The sequence below is a fragment of the Eptatretus burgeri genome, chromosome 10 (genome assembly GCF_056783735.1).
Source record: "Eptatretus burgeri isolate ZD-2024b chromosome 10, Ebu_testis_v1, whole genome shotgun sequence".
NCBI lineage: Eukaryota > Metazoa > Chordata > Myxini > Myxiniformes > Myxinidae > Eptatretus > Eptatretus burgeri.
In genome coordinates this window covers 77,814,711-77,820,319 of record NC_140970.1, presented here as the reverse complement: position 1 = coordinate 77,820,319, position 5,609 = coordinate 77,814,711, and the positions used below count along the sequence as shown (strand labels likewise).

At 49.8% G+C, this 5,609-nt stretch overlaps 1 long non-coding RNA gene across 1 annotated transcript in view; it reads right to left on the bottom strand.

Annotated features, from left to right (window-relative positions):
* Positions 1 to 326, bottom strand: part of LOC147018914 (uncharacterized) — a 45,601-nt gene extending 45,275 nt beyond the window's left edge. Inside the window, exon 1 of the long non-coding RNA XR_015062584.1 lies at positions 1 to 326. This exon is cut by the window's left edge and continues 125 nt beyond it. This is a non-coding gene — a long non-coding RNA (uncharacterized LOC147018914).
* Positions 327 to 5,609: the final 5,283 nt, after the last annotated feature.

Genomic DNA, 5,609 nt, shown 5'->3' with positions numbered 1-5,609 from the left:
GGCCCGGAGATATAAAAACAAGCGAGAGGTACGTTCTGAAGAAAAAAAGCGTGGAGAGAAAAGAGGAGAGAAAAAGTGTGAAGAGAAAAGCGTGAGGAGAAAATCGTGAGGAGAGAAAATCGTGAGGAGAAAAAGCGAGAGGAAAAAGAAAAATCGAAAGGAGAGAGGAAAAAGCAAAGGGCAAGAAAAGCGAGCAAGAAGTGGATGTCTGACTAGCGCCGACGAAATAATTCTTCCTTCCCAGTGCTCGGACAAGCAAGCGTGTGGATGTCTGACTAGCGCCAACGAAATAATTCGTCCTTCCCAGTGCTTGGGCAGGCGAGCGTGTGGTGCGTGTGTGGGTGTGAGCAGCGGCGCCAACAAGTGAGGCACGGGTTGGTCAACAACAACACCAGGGTCTAAACCCGCGACGGACGATCTCGGTGCCCTCCAGACTTCGACTGGCATTCAAGGCTGCCCCGCGAGAGGGTGCACGGCAAGGCTGAGTGCCGGCGACGTACGTGACACACACACACACGCATTTCAGGACGTTTTCGCTTCAAGGACGACTTTCTGGTGAGCGAGACGATTCTTTCCCCCTCCCTCCCCCTGAATGATCTGCTGGGTACCCTTGTCTGTGTTTAGCTGCAAGTAAGTCGACCCCCCCCCCCCATAAGGATCTGCTCTTTGTCTCTTTCCTGGCATTTTGATTGATTTTGCTTTGAAATTCATTGTTTATTTACCTCAGCAAATAAAAAGTTCTTTCCATTTATTTATTTTATTATTAATAAATTATTTGCCGATTTCCAACCTGTCCGTGTTTGTCCTTTCCTTCCATTGGTCTAGCATTGTCCGAACCGAGATAGACTGGGAGGTCTATAGACCTCCCGATCTATATAGATAGACCGAGATAGACTGGGAGATAGAATTACCACAGATTTGACCAAAAATCGTCGGCACGCACCGGTGGTTAAAACGCTCAGCCGCCCTAATTAAAATCTAATCGAGATAATATTGGTGCTTTGCCAAGGGCTCATTCCCCGTTCAGGTAACCACGTGACCTCTAGTTAAACAATAATTAGATGGCGGACACTGGAACTCGTGGTTAACTGGGTGGCGTTCGTGGTTTTAAAACAACCCACTGTACCATAACGTTAATTGTGAGCGGTGGCCCCCAAGTCCAGCTCAACCGAGGACAACCAGGGATTAATCCCCCTGAGTGACAAGCTGGTGTGTAGGTACCCCTGGCCACAACAATATATATATATATATGTATATATATGTATATATATATATATGTATATATATATATGTATATATATATATATGTATATATATGTATATATATATATATATATATATATGTATATATATATACATATATATACATACATATATATATATATATACATATATATATACATATATACATATATATATATATATATATATATATACATATATACATATATACATATATATATATATATATATATATATATATATATATATATATATATATTGTTGCGGTCTTCGCGCCCGCCGGCGTGCGAACGGCCACGTAACTCGAATCGCGGCACGTCGCCCACCGGACGGACAATCCAGTCGTGACCCTCTCGGACTAACGCCGGGAACCAGTCACGGGTGGACCTTTCGGTCTCACCGCGATCGAGCCAATCAGCCCCCGCGTGGGATAGGGTTGCTCGCCAAATTCGAACTACCTAAGTACCCACGCGGAGGGTAGACCGGGCGATCGCACCTCGCCGCAGGTCGACTTCGGACACGGGCCACTTAAGCGACCCGTTCCGTTCTATCAGAATAACCGAGCGGTGTTATCGTCGACCTCGACGGTTCGATTAATTATCGGGCGTATTCAGCCCACTACCAACCCTTTACGTGAAGCAAGATGGGGATTCAATGGGGGAAAAGACGAAGCGAAGCGGGAGAACAGTTCAACAATAAAGCACGTTTATTCTCGGCACACGGGAAGCACACAAATACAATTCCACCAAATGCACACAAAAAAGAAAACACAATTCCATTTACACAAAAAGCAAACATAAAAGTGAAAACACAGTGCAGAGCTAATACCGACTACCGAGCACACGGCAACACTTATACAATTCTACTTCACAGACGGCGCCGACAACACATACCCAAAACCAAGGAAAAGAAATACCCTCAAGAATGAGGTAGGCCTGGGGCCGAGACCTGGTCGGGCCTACCCGTCTGGTGATGAGACGCGGAGCGGCGATGGCCCCGCAACCCGCGGGCCTCGTGGACAGTGCCTGGCAGGGGGTGGGAACGGGGCCCCCTTGGTCGCACTATCTCAGCGCGGGGGGAAACAGGAGGGGGGTTGCTGATGCTCGGGGCATAGAGGATCTTTATTATGTGCGCGACGAGCGTCTCCACCTCGGCCAGGTCGCGCTGCCGGCCTCCCAGGGGTGCAGCTCCCTGCACGACGCGAGCACCCCCTCGTCCGCCCTCGCCGCCTCTCCACAGCTCGTCCCCTCCGTTCCGACTTCAACGCACACGACGAGCAGCTCCACCGCCCGCGAAGTCTTGACTCTCTGTTCCGACTCCTTCGCCTCGTTCCGACCTTTACTACTCCGTTCTGCTGACTCTTTCTCGTTCCCGTTCCCGTTCTGCTGACTCCCTCGTTCCGACTTTTACGACTCCTTTGACTCACGAACACCGTCCTTTTATCCCCCCGTAACTTCGCCTTTGACCCCCTCCCTTTGACCTTTCACCTCGCTCCCCATTGGCCCGAGAAAAAGTGGGCGTGAAGGCTTTTTGATCCACAAATTTGCATATATCGATCGCCCTGGGGGCGGGGCCAATTCGCCCCTCGCTCACCGATTGGACGGCAAAAAGTGGGCGTGTGTCGTTTTGGATCCGTTTTTGAAGCAGAAAATCCGTGATTTTGTACACGCTGTTCAACGTGCGCCCTACACGAGTCCAGCATCGGTGCCCATGAGTGGCGCGAGATGACGGTGATGCGATGGTGGCGAGTTGCGACGGTAAAGGTCATGGCGGTTGTGGTGAAGCGGCGTTGTGGTTGGTGGTTGTTGTTGTGGTTGTGATGGTGGCGATTGGTCCAAAATAAAGATAGTAAAAGAAAAACGGCTATCCTGAAGAGTCGCAGCACGTATAAATGACATGTATTCCCACTAGACAACGGGTTTGGGCCTAACTACACATGCACTTACCGAGATACCTCACCTAAGGGACCTGAATGGTGGTTTGCGAATCTGGTAACCACAACAATATATATATATATAGTAGACAGTAAGCCTGGTGTTGGCTTAGTGGTTAGGGTGGCGGCTTGGGATCCCAGTGTCCTGAGTTCAAGTCCCGTTGGCTGCTGAATTAACACCAGGGGGTTGACTCAGCCTGTCATCCTTCTGAGGTCGGCGAAATGAGTACCAGTGTACTGGTCCCGGTGTATGCCCCGGTTAGAATAGGTGTACCATATCCCTGTGTGTCATAAGAGGTGACCAGGGTTGGCGTCAGGAAGGGCATCCGGCCATAAAAACATTGCCTCACAAAAAGCCAAACCCCTGCACAGCAGGGAAAAATGGCTGTAAAAACGGTCAACATATATGTGGTGAATTAACGTGAATCAAGGGACATGACGCGGGATCACATGTTGTGCGTCTCGCGTATAAGGGGATGTCTCTCTGCGGCACGAGTGATTGTCCCCGGGGCATTGCTATTGACATCGGCTGTCCACTTGATGCTCGTTAACTGAAGGTGCTCATTGACTGGTGAGAATGGAGATTATATCGAACTCCGTGCTTACGCGGATTAGTCTGCAATGGTTAACTGCACATGTATACGTTTCTGCTTATGTACTCCTAGCTGAACCTGTATTTCCTGGTGTGTCCACAGAAGCGGCTCCAATCAAATGGAATAAAGCCTAAACTCTGAAGGTTCATCTCTCGCTCTCATTTCAATTTATTCCATTTGATTTTCTCGGCTCTCTCAACCAAAGATGGACAAGATCTACAAACCAGAGAGGTTCGACAGACCCAAACACGACTGACGCAGAAATGAAATGGTCACATTGGTTCTGCTCCTTCTCACACTATCTGACCATCATCGCGGAGGAGCTGACAAATTTGCCGCTCTCGTGAATCATGTCTCGCCCAGCGTGTACAGGCTCTTCTCGGGGTGCGACACTTACGAAGCAGCGATTGACGTACTGCAGGCGCTCTACGTGAAGCCCAAGAACGAGGTATACATCGACATCTTCTCAACACACGCAAGCAAGCAGCCGGGGAGACAATCGATCAGTTCCTGCAAGCTCTGAATCAGCTGGGAAAAGACGGCAGCTTCCGGGCCGTAGCGCCGAGGAACACGAAAGGAAGCGACACGGGAGGCATTCATCCAAGGACTCAGATCAGCCCACATACGGCAACGCTTACTAGAAAGCGCAACCCACTCTTGACAAGGTAGTCGATCAGGCTCGAGCGATGGATACGGCTCAGCAGCAATCTGAGTCATTTGGGACACCAATGCTGCTCATGAACGCTGCTACGATGGGAACCCAAGGAACCCCACTGGCACAGACACAGCCAGACATGAGGGATGGAGAAACACCCGAGGAGCCGGATACCCAGACCTCGTCAAACTCCTCAGCAACTGCTCCCGGTCGGTAAATGCTTCTTTTGTGGGTACAAAGGCATCCTCGTCAAAAATGTCCAGCCAGAGATGCCACATGCATGAATTGCGACAAGAAAGGGCATTATGCCAGGGGTATGTAAATCTACTCTAAGGAGGAATAAACCCACTTCTGCGGCTCTCTACTCGCAAAATAAATTGACTGCAGCCTCTCCGAGGAATCTATCCAAGGCTATCATCAACGTGCGAATTAACGGGCATATGGCTGAGGCTCTGGTTGATACCGGTAGCTCTGAAAGTTTCGTCAACAGCTCGCTAGTGAAGGGCAGGAAATGGGTAATCCACCCGACTGACAATACGGTATGCATGGCCGCCACCTCACTACAATCCCGCGTACGAGGGTACTGCAATGTTGAATTGGACGTAAAAGGGTACACGCATCGGGATGTAAAGGTGCTGGTGCTTCGTGATTTGTGCGCAGACGTAATTCTGGGTCATAATGTCCTCAAGCAGCACCGAGCGTCGAAATACCCTTTGGAGGAAGCAAGCCTCGTCTAATTTTAAATGCGCTGACCACCGCGGAGGTGACGTCCCCCAGCTGTTCGCTAACTTGTCGCCGGTCTGCAAACCGATAGCGATCAAATCGCGGCGATATACCACTGCTGACATGAATTTCATCACTTCAGAAACCAAGCGATTACTGGAGGAGGGAATTATAGAACCGAGCGATTCGCCATGGCGCGCACAGGTGTTAGTGACCAGCAGTCAGAACCATAAGAGACGGATGGTTGTCGATTATTCCCAAACGGTCAATCGCTTCACCCAACTCGACGCCTACCCCCTGCCGCGCATAGATGAGATGGTCGAACGCGTGGCCAATTATAAGGTATTCAGTACCATCGACTTGCGAAGCGCCTATCATCAAATTCCCATCCGAGAGGAAGACAAACCGTACACTGCATTCCAGGCAGGGAGGCGCCTCTACCAATTCAGGAGAATACCTTTCG